The following is a 22,501-nucleotide window of genomic DNA, read 5'->3' as shown; positions in this document are numbered from 1 at the left end:
TATGAGGGTATTCATTATCACTTCTACTCAGCATTATACTAGCGATCACAGCCAACACAATAAGGCAAGAAAAAGAAATAAAACATATAAGGATTAGAAAGAAGGAAAGTAAACAGTCATCACTGTACTCATTGCACATGGAGAAAATCCAAAATAATCTAATGATAGACTATTAGAATTAATACTGACTCTAGCAAGTTTCCTGATACAAAACTGATATGAAAAATCAATTGTATTTCTAAATGTCAGCAATAGTATGTTAGAAAATCAAATAATAAGATAATTATAATTACATTAAAAATGTTGATTGGACTTCCCTGGTGGTCCAGTGGTTAAGGCTCCATGCTTCCACTGCAGAGGGCATGGGTTTGATCCCTGGTCAGGGAACTAAGATTCCACATGCCATGCAGCACGGCCAAAAAACATAAATAATGTTGATTAACTAGGAATAAATTTGACAAAATTTTATTTCAAAATCTAATATATGAAGAGATGCACAATCTAATTAATAATCATGGCTTTGCAAATAAAAACTGCAAAGTGATACCATTATCACTAAATTGTCTAAAATTTAAAAATCTGTCATTACCAAGTATTGTGAACTCTGTTGAGTAACAGGAACTCTAAAACACTTCTGGTGAGACTGTAAATTGAAAAAAATCACTTTGAAAAATGATTTGACATTTAACAGTCAAGGTGAAGACGTCATATCCAGTGGCCCATTATTTCTCCTCCTAGGAATATATGTTCTAGAGAAATTATTGCACATTTGCACCAAAATACGTATATAAGAATGTTTATAGCAGTATTTTGTCTAATATCTCAAACTGGCAGCAAACCAAATGTCCATCAAGTATAGAACAGATAGTATAGCATACAAACACTACTATATTTAAAATAGATAAACAATAAGGACCTAATGTATAGCACAGGGAGCTTTACTCAATATTCTGTAATAACCTATATGGGTAAAGAATCTGAAAAAGAATGATTATATGTATATGTATAACTGAATCACTTTGCTGTACACCTGAAACTAACACAACATTGTAAATCAACTATACTCCAATAAAATTAAATAAATAAAATAAAATAAAGAATAGAACAGATAAATAAATTTTGCTATAATTAGGGAATAATATGCAATGAGGGAAATGAATAAATATACCTATGCAATTGTTCAAATCGGGTTTGGTAATTTGTGGCTTCAAAAGAGGCCTGTTTTTGTAAATAAAATTATTCTGGAATACAACCATCCTCATTCATTTACATATAGTCCATGACTGCTTTCATAGCTTTACAAAGCAAAGCTAAGTAGCTGTGACAGAAATCATATGGCTCTTAAAAACAGAAGTTTTTAATATCTGGTCTTTTACAGAATAAGAAGCCTACCCTTGTCTTAAATGAATCTTGTAAGCACAATGCTGACCAAAAAAACAAGTAACAAAGAATATATACCAAGTTATTCCATTTATATAAAGTTAAGAACCTGGCAAAAGTAAATTATAATGCTTAGGGATACATACATATATGATAAAACTTTAAAGCAACTTAAGGAAATGATTATCTCAAAAACCATATGTGAGGAGGTTGGCAAGGACACTAAAAGGGGCTTCCAGAGAGCTGACATGACCTGTTCCTTAATCTGGGTGGTAGATACATAGGTATTCAGTAAACCAAATACATATATGTTTAAAACGGTTTTCTCAAAGTATGTTAAAATTTACACTAAAAAAAACAAAGTGAAAAACAAAAAAGTACTGCTGTCATTATCTAGTGTTCAAAACAAAATAAAGTAAAATATTCTAAATATATTCAAATTTAAATGTGAAAGGCTTAATACCATACACATTTTTTAAAATAACAATTGACTCAAGCTCTGATTACACCTTTCTCATTCTTCCTAAATTTCAACATGATTTATATCAAAATGTTAAAAACAGCCAATATAAAGGAAGCATTTGCACAGGTTCACTCACAAAATAAATTACTATTTCTATTGTAATAGAAATGCAAGTCCTGTATAGAATGTCAATATGCATAGCATATTCGCTAGAGTGTTAATCTAGAAATTTCACTCCAACCAAAATGTCTTTAAGCAAATAATAGTTCTCTTTTTCAAAAGTAATCAGATTTTTTTCCTTTGCTTATTACAGTTAAGATATAAACATACAGATACAAGTCCTAATATTTTCTGTTACAGCTTTATTGAGCTAAAATTCATATATCATATAATTCACTTATTTAAAATGTACAATTCAGGGGATTAAATATACTCACAGAGTTATGCAATAATCAATTTTTATCATCCCCAAAAGAAACTTAGTTACCCTTTAACTATCACCCCCAAACACCCTATTTCCCCCCTCCTCCAGCTATAGGCAACTTCTAATCTACTTTCTGTCTATATGTACTTGCCTATTCTGAAATTTTATATAAATAGAATCATATAATATGTGATCTTTTGTGTCTGGCTTCTTTCACTTAGAATAATGTTTACAAGTTTCATCCATGTTGTAGCATGTATCAGCACTTCGTTCCTTTTCATGGCCAAATAATACTCCATTGTATGGATACACCACATCTTGTTTATTCACTCATCAGTCAGTGGCTGCTGGGTTGTTTCCACCTTTTGGCTATTATGAATAATGTTGCTATGATGATTTGTGTACACGTTTTTATGTGGACATGTTTTTATTTCTCTTGGATATATACCAATGAATGAAATTAGTCCTAATATTTTAATATTTGATTTGTGCCTGACTACAACAAACTATATAATTCAGAAGTCAAATTACAGCATTTATCATTTCTAGGGAATAGGTTTTTTTTTTTTTTTTTTTTTGCGGTACGCGGGCCTCTCACTGTTGTGGCCTCTCCCATTGCAGAGCACAGGCTCCGGACGCGCAGGCTCAACGGCCATGGCTCACGGGCCCAGCCGCTCCGCGGCACGTGGGATCTTCCTGGACCGGGGCACGAACCCGTGTCCCCTGCATCGGCAGGCAGACTCCCAACCACTGTGCCACCAGGGAAGCCCGGGAATAGGTTTTGTGAAATTTTTATTTAGTTTTCTAAAGTTGATCACCACATTAATGAGAAGTACATATAACTTTTAATATAATACTACAATTAACATCACTTTATGCTTCAACCACTACAATTAAGTACGTTCAACTACAACATGTGAATATCAAAAAACGCTAGTCTTTTAAACTCATGGAAAGTTTCTTAAAATACTTCTCATACATTGAGAATTTTCCAGGCTAAAATGAAAATTATTCTAATTTTCTTTATTTAAAAATCTTTTATATGACTTATCATCACACATATATATTCAGAATCCAACTGAAAGAGTCCAAATACATTTACCATTTTTAATGACACCGAATCTTCTGCAATTTAGAACAACTTCTCTTAAAGTAGGCTAAAACAAGTTGACAATTTGAAAATTTAGTACAAGACAATTAACAAACACTAAAAAAAAAGTGTTCCATGAAACTACATCTTTGTTCAAGATTTATCTATTTGCATAACCGTAATAACCAAAACTTTGAACTCTGGCATTATAATTATGATTTTAAAGAAAAAATAAATGGAGAATTCAGTATTTACCATTAATTCTTTAGCTCAGTCAGGTAGCACTAACTGTCCTGAAAACACACAAAGATCCTCAGCTAGCTAACCAAAAGGAAACGAAGGAATTTTGAGCCTCTTTACTGCCTTCAAAAATACGAAGTGCTAAAAATTCCAAGGAAAAGGAAAGTAACAATAACTAGAAAGAAAGGGAATCAGGAGAGGTTAAGAAGAGTAAAGGTGATTAAGAATTAAGGAGAGTTAAGGAGAAAAAGACAGAGAGAGAAAGAAAAATAGAAGAAAAGAGGCAAAAACAACAAAAGGATGGTTTGGTTGGATTTCAATGATGATAAGAAAGTCTGCCCAGATATGCATGGTTCCCACAGATGCACCTTGGCTGGATCTGCAGCTAAGAGGCAAAAATCCAGAATAGTGACATGGCAAAACAAAAATCTGAAAATCATATTCAACCAATCAGCCCCAATGACAGGACTGAATTCACACACACGCCCGAGCAACGTTTCTGCAGCCAAATATGGATGGATGTGTGAAACAAGCCAGTGTGCTGCTGGAGGACTCAGGGAGGAGAGGGGCTCTGAAGCGGCTTCAAAGAAAATCAGCATCCTTCAGTCTAATTAAAACCTACTTTTATTTCATTTGTATACGGGTGTCAGGTTCGATTAGAGGCCACATACAATTTGGCTCTGAGAAGAATGGTGGCTTTCTTTCATGAAGAAAAACAGGGGGAGAGGAGTAAAGCTTAAATGTTATCATCGGAGGTTCTGAAGGCAGCATGCCTACCCACAAGGTCATTGATGTCCCCGGGGAGGGGGCTAAAGGGTCTGCTGTCAGCTATGGAAGGATTTCAGGCTCCTCTGATAAAGAAATACAGTATCCTTAGTTAACTGGATACACAAATTCATTAGGCAAGCAAAGAATGGCAAATTTTACCCTCGGTTTGCAGTTCCATGGCCCAGCGGGAGAAGAATGTAACCATATTCCTCTGCGGTTCCTGTTTATCTGTGTACACTCATCTGGGTGTGTATCACATAACACGCCTTCTTATTGTAGGCAGTTCCAAAATACTTAATGCGAGCTTCCTTATTAGCAGCAACCACTTGTCTGTTGAAGCTTAAGAAAGTCATTTAATAAAAATAAAGCCACCTAAATGAACATGGATTGAAAAAAAATTTAGATTGATGGAGCTAGGTTGGTCACTGTAATTACGGAAGGTGTATCATTTCCTAAGCTCTCTTTGCATTAAGTGTATGCCACACATTTATCAGACATAATTAGCACTTTAGGTGACAATGATTTGATTTCTTCCCTTGTAATAAAAGCTCCCTGTGTTGGCATATACATTCAGAATGGGAAATTGAACACTGTTGCTGTTTATTCCCCTGAGGCAAAATTTAGGACAAACTGGGGAAAATATGAAGAGGGCTTACAGAACAGCCCTTTGTGAATTTTGCAAACAGAAAAAGAAAACAGTTCAATAAAAGCTTTTAAGGATTACAGTCAAATGCATGCTTTTTGAAAGCAAAGGATATCTATGGAACATTTCTCCACTTTCAAAGTCAGCATTTAACTTTCCTTTAGATCTGAACAAACCCACACTAAATTGATTCATAGGCACAACTGAAAAACTGGACACATTTAAATTACTGTGTCCAAATCAGAAAAGTGTTTGTGCTGCCATCTCTGAGGGGACAGAAGAAAAGTGTTTTAAAAATTATTTCAAATAAACATCTCTTATTTCCATATCTATTGCCACAACTAAGAATCATGTTAATTCACTCTTCTATAGATTAAAATGTTTACATAAAGGTTGTGAATTTTTTTATAAGGGAAAAAGGAGATATGCAAGCTGCTGAGGTATTGTATACGGCACATAAACGATGCTACATCCTCTTGAAATCTGTAGCCCCACAAAAAATACTATGAAAACATGCTTTTGCATTTAAATCTTCTTGGAAAACCATTTTCTTTTCTTTTTCATCAAAAACAAAATGTGACAGTTGGGTTAGTTGATTCCTTTGATTGCATAAATTAATCAGAAATGTAGTCACTGCTAATGCTTGATAAAATAAATATTTCCAAAGTAAATAAATCTAATGTTATTAAGCAGCTTAACGCAAACATTCCCACTTAGACTGAACTTGCTGAGTTTTTGCTTAATTCTAAGGTTTGTTCTACTAGGATGCCGATATACAGATAGATGCCTATCTGTTAGAGCATGACTTATCTATCAGCCTCTCTTCCAATGATTCTGAGATCTCACAGTATTGTGGAAGTAAAGAGTGTGTGAGAGACACTCTAACTGCACACATCACCCCTTTCCCTAGGGATCTTTATTTTACATTTTCTTAAACTTACACGGACCTCTTACTGACCTAAATAAAAATAGTTTTAAAGGAATGTTTCTGGGATTTATGCAAGTTCTTATTCAAGAAGTTTCTTATTCAAGAAACGCAATGAAATCCTTTGAAAATTTAGTATGGAAAAATTAGTAGGTTGTGGCATAAACACATTTTGCTTATACTGTAAAAAATAATAGAAAAAAAGGTAACTGTTTAGAACTTTTCAGAGTTAACTTATTATAATTTAGAAATACGTAAGCATGATGGGAGTTCAACATTTTTGTAGGCATCATAATTTTCTAAGTATAGGTGTGAATAAAGGATGTGTGAGGCATTAGTAATGGTTTCAGAAAATAATTTCTCTTAGCTAATTTTTAACTTGAGCCCAGTGGAGGTTAAGGCCACACAAAGAAGTACTATTTATGTATTCTCCCTGATAGTGATATATTATTTTGTTTTCTCAACATAAAAGAGATTTAGTTTAGAAACTCAAATCTGATTTCTGCAGGTTTGCACCTGTAGCTTACGGTTTTCTGAGTATAGGCACGAGGGACTGGAAATAAAAAGAAAGGAATGAATCATATTATAAGAGAACTCATGTTACCAGGCAAGGCCGGGCTTAATAGAATATGGCTGTAGGTGATGGCCAATATTCACTCTCTGATCCCAAATTCTTACATGAGAAAGTCATATTAAACTCTCCAAATTACAAGGTGATATAATCACCTGTTACAGAATTAATACTTGTTAAAACCAACTACTTACTAAACAGGTTTACAACCAGTTATTGTCAGCACTTTTGTTCCAATGCAAAGCCTTTTCCTGGATTTTTTGTTTTTGCATTTTACATATAATGTTATTTTATAATCAGTGCCACGAAATTTTCCCCCTCTCATGTGAAAATATTAAACAGCCATGACCTATGATCATGAAGTCCTCTATTATTTCTCTTTAGGTAGGTATCTTTTACCATTATAATAATGCATGCACATGTATACATATATGCAATATCAGAAAGCACTTTTGATTTTTCTCCTATACTCCCCTAGGATGATGTAGGGAACCCATGTCAAAAACCCTCACTTTAGAACAATAAAAAAATAAACCAGCCGCAGCCTTCCTGAGGCTGGCCAACTCTAGCATAAGTAATTCAAGAGGCTGAGAGATGCCAGATAAATTTGATTACTATAAAAGATGGGAATATGTTTCTTTCCTTTGAGAATTCACAAAAAGGGGTCAAAAACAAAGCAATGCTGAAAGTGAACAATTTCATTTTGCCTGCAATTCAAGGTGAAAATTCAAAGGCAATTTGCAGGAACATTTTATCACAATTTTATACACCCTCATTTCCTGCACACATCACAATCTTTAATTTCTGAAAGAGGAAAGCAAGAAAAGGGAGAGTGGGGGGCTGGGGAGGGAGAGGGTGAGGAGGCTGAGACCAATCATGAGGGGCTTTTTCTTCCTCTTCTTTAAGATATAAATACAGATATTTATAAAGCAGTGAGAGATTTGTAAATCTTTCTTCAAAGCTGAACCTACTGCTGGGATTGTGATTTGCTAAAAGCTGCTATAGGCATACTCCAAAACTCAGCAGGGTCATCCCTCCTCTTCCAAAAAAATTTTTTAAAAAATAAAAGAAGCAAGGGTTCGGGGTTTGGGGGAGCAATTCTGATTAGTAGCATCTCAACAGACATAAGAGTTTGAGAAAACTGTTTTCATTTTACATCTTCTCCTTGAATCATATATATAGATTTTTTTTTCTGTTTCAGATACACAAAGAGAAAATTTAAAACTCAATACTTTGCTTCTCATGCTGTAGTCTCCTTGACTCTCCTTGATGCTGTTTGAAAATGGCAGGTCATTTCTCAAAGACAAGTTGCTCAGTGGTCCTTTGGAAGGTCACAATCCAAGGACAAATGCAACAGGCACCAAACCAAAGGGTACTTTGACCACTGGTACTCCCTGCCCACAGGTCTCATCTGGTGTAATGAAAGGTATGGTTAGTTAGTTAGGAGCACGAAGATCTGATTTCCAGTTTCAATCTTGCCAATAACCTCATGTGTGATCTCAGAGGAAAGCCACAAATTCTCTCTAGTGATAATAAATAAAAAGCCTACTGGCTTCCCAGGGTGGGAAGGATAGCAGAAAACAAGGGGAAATTATTTTGCTCATTTTGAATACTGACACATCCCCAAGACCCAGAAAGTGTCTGGGACAGAAAAGGGCCTGAGGAAATATTTGTTAACAAAAGAATGAATGGAGTTTGCAAAGCATAGTCATGAAAATCAGAGTAAAGCTATAATAGTGGATTCTAAAGTGAAATCAATGATGAATAGTGCTATGAACCTGTTGCCTCTAAGAGGGCACTGGACTGGCTTCAGGATGTGGCAGGCATTTTTTTCTCATTGGGGAAATTAACCTCTGCTGGCTGTAACCACCTCCCATCCCAACCTCACACCCTTACATACTTATCATTTGGACTCTAAGGACTCAAAAGGCTGCAGAGCTTAGTGGGACTGCAGAGAGCATGGCCTGTTAGGAAATGTGACATAGTGATTTTTCATTTTTCTCTAAATAGATATGGTGTTTTCAGAGAGAACTGGATAGAAAACAATCTTTACGTTGGGAATGGAAAACAGTTAAAAAAGAAAAAATATAGGATAAAAAGAAAATCCTTTTGTAAGTCACTGCTTTCCAAACAGAACCAGGCACTGCTGCCAGGAAGGAGGGAACATAACTTTGCCAAATGGTATTGGTGACCTTCTTCTGCATATCTGACACCCTTGTTTTCTGGGGAAAAGTCTTGGGATGCCCTGGAACTGTTCAATGCTGACCTAAATTCCCATTAAGAGCAAAGAGCTAAAGTAAATGGAGGAACTAAGCTTCTAACAATTGCATCAATATCTAATACAAAAATCCAACATGGTTTAATTTTACAGTTAAAGCTCTATATACAGCACAGTCCTCTATACAGTACATAAGTTCCATGTAATGGCTACATATTTATATCCTTTCAGAAACCTAATTATTAAAATGCTAGTTCCTGATTCAGTGATTGCAATTGGTTAAAAAAATCAATCAATCAATCAATCAGTATCCACAAATAGCCAGAGGTCTATACTGAAAGTTGCACTCCCATAGGATTTGCCATCTTGGACTTCCCATCCTCAGGAATAATCATATTCATTTACATAGTAAGAGACCACCCAACTACATACTAGGTGCTACTCATATATCAACCACAGTGAAACATGGCACATACTGTACGGAACACTCATTTGAAGGAGCTGCCACCTGGTTACATCCAGCCGAAAACAAAACAAACAAACAAACAAAAATATGCAAATATACAAACCATATATCAAAGAGGAAATTTTAACAAAGCATTCAGATACGCCCCAAACAAAAATAATAGTAAGGAAAAGCAAAATTTTTGCCATTACAAAGAGTATTTTTCAGACAGATGATACAAACTATTTCCAAAGGTACTTAATTTAAAATATAGACTGGTATAAGCACGTGGTCAGTAGCACAATTATGGCCCATTAGGGATGGCAGGTGCCCTTCATTTATTCAACAACTATTTTGCTATTGCCTCCTGTCAGCTGAGGATACAACAGTGAGTAAGAGAAGCACGGTCCCACAGAGCTTATAGTCTAACGTAGGAGATGAATAAGTAAGTAATTAAATATAGGGTGACACGTGTTATGAAAGGGAACATAACTGGTGCTTGGGACCACTGAGGAGATGATATCTCAGATCATGATTGTACTCCCTCACTTTTGAAAAGAGAAGCTGAGATCCAGAAACAGGGCACTAAGGTGACACAGAGAGATTGTTCTAGTAAAGTGAAGGATTTGGAAGTGGGAATGTGACCCAGCAAAAAGGATAAATTTCAGAAAATCTATTTACTAAGAGGAGCCACCCTAACTCCATTCTATTTATTTATTTTTTTCATACATCTTTTTTGCAGTATAATTGCTTCACAATGCTGTGTTAGTTTCTGTTGTACAACAAAGTGAATCAGCCATATTCATACATATATCCCCATATCCCCTCCCTCTTGAGCCTCCCTCCCACCCTCCCTACCCCACCCCTCTAGGTGGTCGCAAAGCACCGAGCGGATCTCCCTGTGCTATGCGGCTATCTATCCCCTAGCTATCTATTTTACATTTGGTAGCGTATATATGTCGATACTACTCTCCCACTTCGCCCCAGCTTCCCACTCTTGCCCCCGTGTCCTCAAGTCCATTCTCTGTGTCTACATCTTTATTTCTGCCCTGCTACTAGGTTCATCAGTACCATTTTTTTTTATTCCATATATATGCATTAGCATACAGTATTTGTTTTTCTCTTTCTGACTTACTTCACTCTGTATGACAGACTCTAGGTCCATCCACCTCACTACAAAAAACTCAATTTCGTTTCTTTCTATGGCTAGGTAACATTCCATTGTATATATGTGCCACATCTTCTTTATCCATTCATCTGTCGATGGACACTTAGGTTACTTCCATCTCCAGGCTATTGTAAATAGAGCTGCAATGAACATTGTGGTACATGTCTCTTTTTGAATTATGGTTTTCTCAGGGTATATGCCCAGTAGTGGGATTGCTGGGTCATATGGTAGTTCTATTTTTAGTTTTTTAAGGAACTTCCACACTATACAAATAACATGTTAAACCATAGACACATAGAGGGATGGTTTGGCATAGCTGAAGAACAAATGATTTTTTACTGTACCACATAGCAATTTTTGTGATTTTTCTTCAATAACCTTTAAGCAGCCTGAGTGGAAGTTTGGAGACAGTGGACTAGGGAGTTTATTCATATCTGGAAAAGTGTATGTGCAGATTGGTTTAAAGGGTTCAAATCTCCACATCTTATAAGGTCTGTAGATCTGTTACTCACACAGCAAAGAAGTTACATGGGATTCCATCATGTCATAAACATGTCTCGAAAGAGTCACCTATTCATATATGAAATAGCCAGTCCTTCTAAAGTAGTTCCTCTTTATTTACATATAAAATGCTTGTGTTTCAAAGGGAGCTACAATCATCGATTTTAGGTCTTTGAGCATCTCCACCAAAATCCTAAGTGAGTTTTAAACATTTCTTCAAAGGATGATGGAAGTTTATAAACAAAACCTTTTAAGATGGAGAAGATGCTACCGTGTGAAATACTGAGAACTGTACCACAGGGTACCAATGTAAGGTCATAATGTCAGATCTGTGAACATCAGATGGCTGGCCACTTCTTTTTTTAAGTAAGGCTTATTGAAGTATAATTAACATGAATAAAATCCACCCACTTTAGTATTCAGTTTTATGAGTTTTGCCAAATGCATAGTCAGGTAACCACCACTAATCCCAGGATACTGAAAAGTTCCATCACTCCCCCAGAACACCCTTATACATTTAGTCAATGCTTCCCCTAAGCCCCAGTCCTTGGCAATCACCAATCTGTTATCTTTCCCTAAAGTTTCACCTTTTTCAGAATGCAATGCAAATGGAATCAGTAGCACGGAGATTTTTGCATCTGGCTTCCCTCACTTAGCATAATGCATTTGAGGTTTGTCCATGCTGTTCACTCCTTTTTATTGCTGATTAGCATTCCTTTGTATGGACATGCCACTGCTTAGCTGAAGGACGTCTGTACTGTTTCCAACTTTGGGTGATTATGAATGAAGCAACTGTAAACTTTCACAGACAAGTTTTGATGTGACTGTAAGTTTTGATTTCTCTTGGGCAAATCCCTAGGAGTAGGTTTTCTGGGTCATATGGTACATGTATATTTAACTTTATAAAAAGCTGCTAGAGCACCTTCCAAAGTGGCTAGACTAGTTTGCACTCATCCAGCCTGCATGACAGTTTGGTCCCTTATTTAACATAAGGAGCTAAAGAACTGCTAAGCAAGATGAGTTAAAGGTATTTAAGAAAATACTGGGCCCTGATATTTGGACCTATAAGAATATTCTTTAATTATATCAATAGGAAGGATACTAACTGGTAAAAGAAAGATTAGGACTCAATTTAGTTCCACATAATATGGACTGAACCAACACTTAATCTCATCAATGATCCTTTAGATGAGAATCTATTTTAGAAGTCACGAAAGCTATTACACTCAAGTTGTGTTGCTATTGAATGGTAGCATTGCCTTAGCCAGCACTACTCATTACCTCCTCTCCCACTCACTTTCACTTCCCTTGTTCAAATCTCAGGTTGCCAGAAGAGTCGTTCAAATTACCACCATCTCTTAAAGCATTCTGGTCAATAATTACCAATCCCTTCTCTGAATTTCTACAGCCCTTATAAGTTCTCATAATTTATAACTTCATTATATATCCCATGGTTTGTGTTGATTAGTAGCATGTATGTTATTTTTCTTCCTTGAGAATCATGAGCTTCCTATATTAGGGCTGCCAACAGAGATTAATTCATCTAAGTTAGATATACCCTCTAAGCCAGTATAGGTCCATGTATGCCAGACTATTCTGTGGTGCAAGTATCCATCATGTTCAAGGTCAAATGTACTAGCTACTATAAATAGGCAGGAAGACAAAGAAATGTACAACTCCAGAGTTAATTCACATCCACCTGGGTAGTCCATGCACATAAGTCAAGATGCTTATGTTTAAATTTTCCAATGTGGATGTGACTACTAAATTCAACTGGAGAAACCTCCACTTGATCTCCAGATAACCATCTAAAGGGAATTAGAAGATGCCACAACACATTGCCTGCTGGTCCTCTGACCAACAAAGAAGCTCCGGGAAAGGTCACCCATTTTAACAAGAGGTATCCATCCAAAGAAGCCAACTACTTCAAGAGGGTTACGGGAGACTAATAGGGAGAGATAATTCCATGGATTGACAGTCATGCAAAAATGTTCATGTGAAGACCTGAATGCTAAGAAATTAAAGAGCAGTGCCCATACGTTTTGTCTGCTTTTCATCTTTACTAGGTCCAGAAAAAGACATATATTAACTACTTTCACTTTAGTTTCAGCTGAGCTTGCTTCCTCAGATGCCAACTCAGTGCTACTGAGACCCTAGAAGCATTATTGGGAAATGCCATAGCCGAACCCCAAACAGCTTTGCTGGAGTCTTTTTTTAAATCTCAGAAAATCACCTTTTATACCTTTATTTAAAACTGTGATCTTGAGCTAAGCTGTTGTACTTGACTGTGTCCCTTTAACCTAGGGAACTTGCTGCCAAAAAATGTTATTGAGGCCAACAGCTTAATAAGTTTTATAGAAGATTAAATATTTATATGAATAAAAATAGCACCTCCAGCAACACCAGGAAGGATAAAATTACAAGGGCTATGAAATCTTCATGCTTCAGGGCATAAATCGCTTACCAGCTGGACGAGGCGGTTTTCCTCACGAACAACTCTGCACTGCTAAATATCTCTCCCTGAGAAGCATCGCAACACTGACTACTTTTTGGACCAAAGACTAAACCAGAAGGACCATTAAACTGTTGGTATGCACCCAGCTCAAGGTTACAGGATTTAGGAAGTGGACATGATGCCATACCAATATAAAATACGAAAACAATGATGCGAGAGGCCAAAAGTCCCTTCAAACTGAATGGGTATAAGATGGAATAAAATTATGAAAGGTGAAAGGACTCAAGAGGGGAAAGATTTCCTTATTTTGATGGCCATTATAGAATCACTACAGTAAAGAATTTAGGACCCCGGGTCTTAAAACAAGTTAAGAAAAAGGTGGAAAGCAGGTAATCAGTAACTGCTTAGGCTAAATCTTTTCTTTCTTTAATATTCTCCCCAATGTAGAAAGAGAACATGAAGATTATCAGTACGACTTTATTCTTCTAAAATTGATAGAGCCAAGGCCAACATTTGACTAGACAGGAAAACAACAGGGGAAATGAAATAAGGAGAAAAGTCAGGAGAGTAACAAAATATGTGCACCAAATTTTAGATGCCAGATTTTACTTCCCCCAGGACCAACTATACAATGGCATGGGAGGCGGGACTAGCATTTACTGAAGAAAAAGAGTAGTCTGTATTTTAATGAGGAAGTCTTAGAAAGCAATTGCATGAAACACACTCCGATGTCACAGGGGAGCTTTTTAAGTTAAGCCAATTAGTTCCAAATTACTACTTTTCTCAGCTTTCCTTTAAGGGAAGTTTAGACTTACTTAAAAAAAAATACAACTGTGGCATTTAGTCTTAAATATCATAAGATAGCTGTAATATTCACCTCTATAAATACTTGCATTAACCTATATACATCTCTCTTATTATATATATAGAAAAAGAATGTGTGACATGCCATTCTTCAGTTAAATGGCCCATCTAACAATGTCTTCCTTCTGCTTTTTTCAAAGACAGAAATACTAGGTGAATAAAATTGATACTATCCAAGAATGGGGGGCAGATTTGGGTGGGTGGGGGAATGCATGATAGGGAATAGCGGTAATCAAAGCAAATGAAAATTGATAATAGTTTAAGGACAGAATCGTGTACATAAGACAGGTTTGGGTGGCAAACAAAATCTATTAGGAAAACACTACCATATAATTTCTATTGTGGCACTCCTAGGAGGAGATCCATCTAAGAATCTAATTTTATCAAGAGCCAGGAAAAGAGAAAGGAACAAGGACATCCTGGGAATAGGGTGAATGTGGTAAACCTAAGAGATAAATAAGAGACCTAAAATATCACCAGTATCTCAGAGATTAATATTCATGCTTAAATGAAATCAAATGATTCTAAGTGTATAAGACTTCTATTTCAACATTTCTGAACTTCAGGGTATCCAATAGGACTATTTCCTTCAACAACACATATTAAAACAGTATTTCCAACATTCTCGTGAGTGCAATCATTAACATTTTATGTCTGACAAATATTTAAGTATTTTATGCTCTTAAATTGGCCAAATTTTACCTACTTTTCAAAACTCAGTACCCATACCAAATCATAAAGAGCAGAAATTAGTAAAATAGAAAAGAAACATTATTGAAAATGATCAGCAAAGCCAAAAGTTATTATTTTTGAAAAGAATTATAAAATTGATAAATACATGATAAGATAGAATAATTTAAAAAGGGAGAAGGTACAAATGATCTATACTAAGATTCTACGGACATTAAAATGAACCTAAGAAAGACCTTATAATTATTTACACTTCACATTTTTATACATTTATATTTATATACTTTCATGAAGTATGTGTATATCCAAAAGAAATTGTTACACATAAAAACGAGAAGAAATATACCCAAATATTCAAAGCGACATTATGTTTATTAGACAAAAACATTGTTTTTAATTTAATTAAGAGATTTTTAAAAACATGATGCATTTCCACAAAAGGCCTACTGTACAGCAATGGAAATGAATAAAATACATTTACATGGAGCAATGGAAATGAATCTTGGAAACACAATATTGGGTGAAAATTTGTCACTGGCATCAGTCTATATTCTGTGTGATAACAATTTTTATAACGTTCCCAAATTTTAAAAATCTAAGCAATATATTGTTCAATTCAACATACATATTAAATAAAACTGTTTTTTGAAAGGCAAGGGAGTAGAGACCCCAATATTTAGAATAGTGGTTATTTCTTGGTGGGAGGATGTAGGATAAGACTAGGGAAAGTCCAAGAGGTAGATGCCATGGCCCTGCTTGTGCTTCTCTTCTTAACCTGAGTCCTAAGTTTATTGGCATTCATTTCATTACTATACTTTATAACATTCATATATTATGTATTTCATTTTGTATGTATAAAATATTATTAATGAAAGTGGTTGCAAAAAATCACAAAACCTGCACATAAACAGAGCAGACAGGAAAAGAGTTCACATTCCTCCTACTGTCAAAAATGACCCCTCCCACTCCCATTGCAGCAAGTAAGAAACACCTCAGCGCCTGCAGACCTAGGAGATCAGAAGACTAGCAGCTGTCTCTACACCAGGCAAGAGTTGCTTGACGAGGAGCCAGAATATTTTCCCACAAAAATCTATCCACTAACCCACCGGCCATCTAACCACAGACACTACAGAAAGGAAGAAAAAAAGAGAATGGGGGAAGGGGAGCAGCGTACCATCTCCCTGGGAAATACCATCCTCAAAACTGAAGTACTGGAACTCCCCTGGTGGTGCAGTGGTTAAAAATCCGTCTGCCAGTGCAGGGGACACGAGTTCGAGCCCTGGTCCGGGAAGATCCCACATGCTGTGGAGCAACTAAGACTGTTCACCACAACTACTGAGCCTGTGCTCTAGAGCTCCCAAGCCACAATTACTGAGCCTGCGTACCACAACTACTGAAGCCCGCGCGCCTAGAGCCCATGCTCTACAACAAGAGAAGCCACCGCAATGAGAAGTCCATGCATCACAACAATGAGTAGCCCCTGCTCGCTGCAGCTAGAGAAAGCCAGCATGCAGCAACAAAGACCCAGCACAGCCAAAAATGAACAAATAAATAAATTAAAAAAAAAAAAAACTGAAGTACTGAAGTTTGGGCAGAAGAGGGAGAACAGGAGTGCATGCCGGGAATTTGAGTTTATGTATTCCATTTGAACAGAGATCTAGGCTTTCACGGATTAGCTCTCTAAATGATACTCCCTAAAAACTGGGAATTGGACTAGGAGGTATGTACATTACTACATCTTCCATATGTAGATCCAAGAAGGAAATCTGACCACCACACAAGAAGACAGACATAAGAGCAAATCCCCAAGTCTGTTGACAAATACCAAACAGAGCATCTACAATAAGACTAATGCAGAGAGGGAATTAAAAACATCCCACAAACTCAGAGAAAGATCATTGTCTCTGAAAAATACGATACTTGAGGAAATAGACCTCATTGTGGAAGGTACAGAAAATTATAAGGAAAAATATGAAACAGTAACAGAATAAAAAAAGATGAATGCAGTAAGAAGAGACTATATGTAACCAAAAATGCATTGACAGAATGCGAATCTACATTAAAGACAGTAAATACCAGAATGTTAATGCAGAAAGAGCACAGTGTAACGTTTCAGAGGGACAACAAATCAAACACACAGTCTAAGGTTAGATTAAGTTCCAATTTAATTGGCCAAAAGAGCAATAGAGTCAGGAATAGATAGATATGTTTCAGCATGAATACCTTTTGTTTCCAGAGTCCCTAATAGGAGTACAGTGAATTGTAAAGGTGGCCTAAAATATGCCCACTCCCTGCATCCAGGCCATTGCAATATGACATGAAAGTTTTTCCAATTAAGAACTAGAGTTCATTTCTCTACCCCTTGAATTTTAACTAGTCGTGACTTTCTTTGCTCAATGGAATATTAGCAAAGTATGCCATCAGAGGCTTGAAAAGTGCTTATGCATTGGGGTTTTCCCATGCTTGCTGCTTTAGGAACTCTCACACTTGTGGCTCTAACACCAGACACATGTGTGAGGCCATCAGGATCACCTGCAATTGACCCACCAGCTGACTACAGTGACATGAGTGTGCATGTGTGAGACTTACAGAACTGCCCAGCTGAGCCTAGCCCAAAGAGAAGCACAAGCTAATAAAAGACCCTGTTTTAAGCCACTAAATTTGGAGGTGGTTTGTTATGCAGCAAAGGCTGACACAGAAGCAGTCAGTTGTCAGTGATATGCACTGGCCAAGAAGGAGCCTTTGGATCTGAGTTCAGTCCTAGCTTACCTCCTCTTCCTTACTCTTGGACTTAATTATCAATTGGGAAGAACCTGAACTAGTTATGTGTTAATAGGGAATGTTTCAGACTTATGAGACTTTGCTGATCCTCAAGCTAAAGACAGTTCCATTAAAGCCATATCTTCATAAGAAGGCAGGGGAAGGAAACAAGGGAAGTAAAGTCAATGCTCAAGTAACCTTGAAGTAGAACCTTCAGCTTTATGGTTTCCTGGAAAGTCTATTTCACAAAACATCCCTAAAAGCAGAGGAAAAAATAAGATTAAAATTATCAGAGAGGAAAATGTACAATGAACGTCAGAGATGGGGGCTTATCATTCATTCATTTACCTATCCATTAAAAAAATATATATATATATTTATATATTACACATATACATACACAGAATGTCTAGAATGTGCCAGGCTCTGGACCTATACACCTAGGTACAGAACAGTGAACAAAACTGCTATGGCTCCTGCCTTCATAGAACTTACTGTTTCAACATCTAGATTACTGGGGTTCTTGAGAAGATCATCATACATGTGACAAACCTAGTAATTTAAGCTATAATAGATGAAAATGCTCATCCACTGAAAAACTTCCAGTGGGTAAAGATGAAAAGGTCGATTATTATCAAGGCAAACCCATACTTGGATGCATCCTGTCAAAATTTTTGAGTTACAAGAATAAAGTCTCACAAACATCCAGGCATAGAAAAACAACAAGAGACACACACACCAATGATTCATACATATATAAAAAAAAAATCAGCCTTGCTTCAGACTTTTCCTTTGATGTGGAAATCAATATAACAAAATTACAGAAAGTTGAAAGGAAATGGTGCAACTCAAGAAATGTACACCTAAACAAAGAATTAAAACATATCCTCACAAATCTATGATTTCAGAAAACATACCAACCATGCATCCTTCTTGAAAGATTATCTAAAGCCATACTGAAACTCACTGAAGGATTAATAAAAATTAGGAGCTCAAAAAGAAGAAAGAAGGTATAATGATCTACCACTATTTAGGAATACTGAAACCAGTTATATATATAGAAATAACAAAAGAATTATAGCACATCTATTTTAAAAGTTAAATATAAATTTTAAAATATTGCTCTTGAAGAATAAGGCATATGCTGTAAGAATAATGATTTTTTTAAAATAACACTTCTTCTAAAACCTGAGATTGTAGAAACAAAGTCCAAAATACAGGGCTGTGAAAGAGCAGTGGTATGCCTGTTGGAATGGGAAGGGTGGTAAATTCTTCCATTTAACTAGAAGATGTAAAAATGTTATTTGCCCTTAAATTTCACAGAGATATATAAATTAAAGGAAGCTTTGGAGAAACTTAAATGAAAATAGAATTTAATAGCAAACATATACTCTATTCCACATTAACAAAGAATGGTATAGTCTATGTGCTCAAAGAAAGAGAAGAATGGGGAAAAAAAATCACTCAAAGAATTGAAAAGAAAACATAATGAAAGAAGTGAAGTTAATACATTATTTATAACAATATTTGTAAATGCCTTAACCTTCTCTGTGAGAAGACAAAAAGTAGAAAACTGAGCCACAAAGTAAAATCCAATTACATACTTATTACAAGAGATAAACCTAAGACAAATGAGTACAAAAAGGATGAGTAAAAAAATTGACAAAGAGTTGTTAAAGAGGTACACATTTAAAGAAAACAGAGGTTTTAATATTAATATTAGATAAAGAAAATTCAAGGCAAAACACATTAGATGTTCAGTGAGATTTTATATTAAGGCAGTAAAATTCAACACAAATATACAATGTTTATGTGTCAAATAATACTGCTCTGTCAGAATGCAAACATCTCTATAAATAAGAGTTAAAGAATAACAAGTTAATAAAGGATTTTAACATCCCTCACAATTGCTCAAAGAAGACAAAAAATGAACTCTGATGTAGAAGAGCTTGATAATATAACTAGTAAGATTAAATTCTCTGCTCTAGATAAAATAACTTTCATCTCCAGTGCCCATGGACTCCTTCCCAAAGATAATCATACATACTATTCTATAAGGACAATGTCAATAAAATTCAAGTAAAAGTCATAGCAGGTGTATCTCAGAGACAAATAAAACTAGAAATTAATAATAACAGATAAAATCTTAAAATTCAACCACTTTAAAATTAAAAATTACTTTTTTGAAAGAATTTTGGATCATAAAAGATATAAAAATACTTCAGGTTATCAAACAACGAATGAAATTGGTTTTTACTAAATTATTTATTAAATTTAAATACATTAAATTATTTTAAAAAATGAATGAATACAACATATCAAAAGTCATATGATAGAGCTAAAATGAAAACCATGGGAAAATTAATAGTTTTAAATATTTTGAATAGTAAACATGAATTGAACATGCAACTTAAGAAGCTAGTAATAAAATAGAAAAACTATGGAAATAGTAAGTAAACTCAATAGCTGGTTCTTCAAACCAACTCTGGCAAAGCTAATAAGAAAATGATATCTCATATAAAGAATGAGAAAAGTGATTTAATAATAGATTGATAGGATTATTTTTAAAAATTATAACATAATCTTTTATATGCATCTATAATAACAAATTTAACCTCCAGATGAATTGATATTTCAATAGGAAAATATAAATTACCAAAGTTGATTCAATAAGAGAAAGAAAACAACCTAAGCTTAAAATAACCTTGAGAGGAAATTAGAAGTTTCAAAGAACTTATCCCCCCAAATAAGACAGATGAAGACATTAATTCTATTACATCTAAAGAAGAGTGGGGGTTACCTCCATGCTATTTAAACTCCTGCAGAGCATGGTGTGGGTGGGGAGGAGGGCTAGGGAGATGGAATCTTTTTTATTAATATTATGAAACCCTCATTCAAAAAATTAACAAAAATGGCACAAAAAGAGAACTTTATAGATATAACTTAAGCATTATATGCAGAAACCCTAACTAAAATTTCATCGTGACCTAATTAGGGATGCTTATTTCTGGTATCCTAGAGTGAATCCATGTTAGAAAATCTACCAATAACTGTAGACACACAGTATCTTCTCCAGTGGAATGTCTCGGTATTACAGAGATGCCATTTCTACTCCAGTCACTTATAAATATAACCTGATCGTCATCAAACTCCAACATGAACAACAAGTACAATAGCCACGAACATTTTGAAAGGGAAGAGCAGAGGTATATATACCTCATATATATACGAATATATACCAAAATTGATGAAATCTCATAAACACTGTAGTACCTATACAGACGATTGTTTGCATTAGCAAAATTAGAAACAACCTAAATATCCACTGTTCAATAAGAATGGGTAACACTTCCTTGTGCTACACTCATGTAACTGAATAGTATGCAGTGATGAAGTTACACTGCAGAAGAGCATAGAAAGATATTCAAGCCTTATTGGTAATGGGGGAAAATATTCACAAATAAGACAACATAATTTTTTAAAAGAATGCAATCTAATCCAGGGGATAAAAGCCTTAAAAGATAATAGTAAATGTAAACAAAGGATATTTTTCCATAATGAGATTAAATGATAACTAATTTTACTATGTGGACCCTTTGATATTTCACAAATTTTTCAAAACAAGTATACTGCTATGATTTTCATAAAATATTATTTTTTAAAGGTCCAATCCTCAAATCTAGTATTTCATTAATTTAAATATACTTATACATGACTGAAATTCATTTGAAATATATATAAAGGAAATTGGTGCTCTGTGCCAATGGTAAGCATCTGGATACGACTCACCAAAAAAATGACTATATGTCTGAAGGAAATATTAAAACAAACAGCCCAGCACTGCAGTGACTGCATAGAACTGTATATATTTGCTCTGTGCACTGGACAGGAATTTTTCATTTCATACATCATTTACAACCTGCTGCAGTGATTCTGCAAAATCAGTCCATACCATTAGCACACACAAAGAGAAACACCCAATGTTCTCATTGTTGGAAAATTCAAGTGTTTTGGGCTCCAATGCGCACAAATGTTTGTATTCCATCTAAGCAGATGTTGCTCTAATAACCAGGATGAGGACACCAGATGACCAGGTAGGGATCAAATATCCACGGTCAAACACATTGACTTTTTAAAATCTATAGTCCAAGCTTGGCTTATGCTTATAGATATACTTAATTTTTAAAACTATTGAAATAAATGAAAACAAAAGGTGAAAGTCATAAGCAAATTCCTCCAGAGGGGTGTATTTTTTTAATGGGAACTAGTTCTGATTTCTAAAATATTTTATCAAGGCATTTGATACCAACCATCTAGTTTACACAACACTTCATCAAATGAATATCTGATGTACTCACCTAAGTCCCTGCCCTTCCTTAACAGTGTCTCTATTTTCCAATCACAGGATGCAGGAGTATATTTCCAAAGCAATGCAAAATCTTGCCTTGTATACTTCAGGTCAGAGAGAGAGAGGTTTTGCTAGAAAATGAAATGCTCCCAGGGTCAGAAGCATTGTGGCATAGGAATGGCAAATGTCAACTTGCTTCTGCTTCCAACATGCCTTGACACTGAAACTCTCTTTCTTTCCCCTTCTTTTTCCCTATTTAAGAAAATCCAAACCATAATTTTTCTGGTGAGTGCATTTGCCATGTCCTCAAGTCTAGCTACAGCCACGGAAATGAATTCCAAACAACATCCTATTTCACTACTCTATGGATTTTCATCATTGTGCTTCATTCATTTCTAAAACAATGCGGGATCCACAGTTACACCCATTCTCAAAAAGGAATGCATCTATGAGCCATACACATGACATTCACCAAGACCAGCCATAACTAACCATGGAAATTGCCAAAGCTCACAACTTATAATGACAAGACCTTCCTTAGAAATTGC

This window comes from Delphinapterus leucas, chromosome 20 (assembly GCF_059928025.1).
Source record: "Delphinapterus leucas isolate spDelLeu-1000000601 "Yukka" chromosome 20, BTC_Dleu_Yukka2, whole genome shotgun sequence".
Lineage (NCBI taxonomy): Eukaryota > Metazoa > Chordata > Mammalia > Artiodactyla > Monodontidae > Delphinapterus > Delphinapterus leucas.
This window is presented reverse-complemented; position numbering follows the sequence as displayed.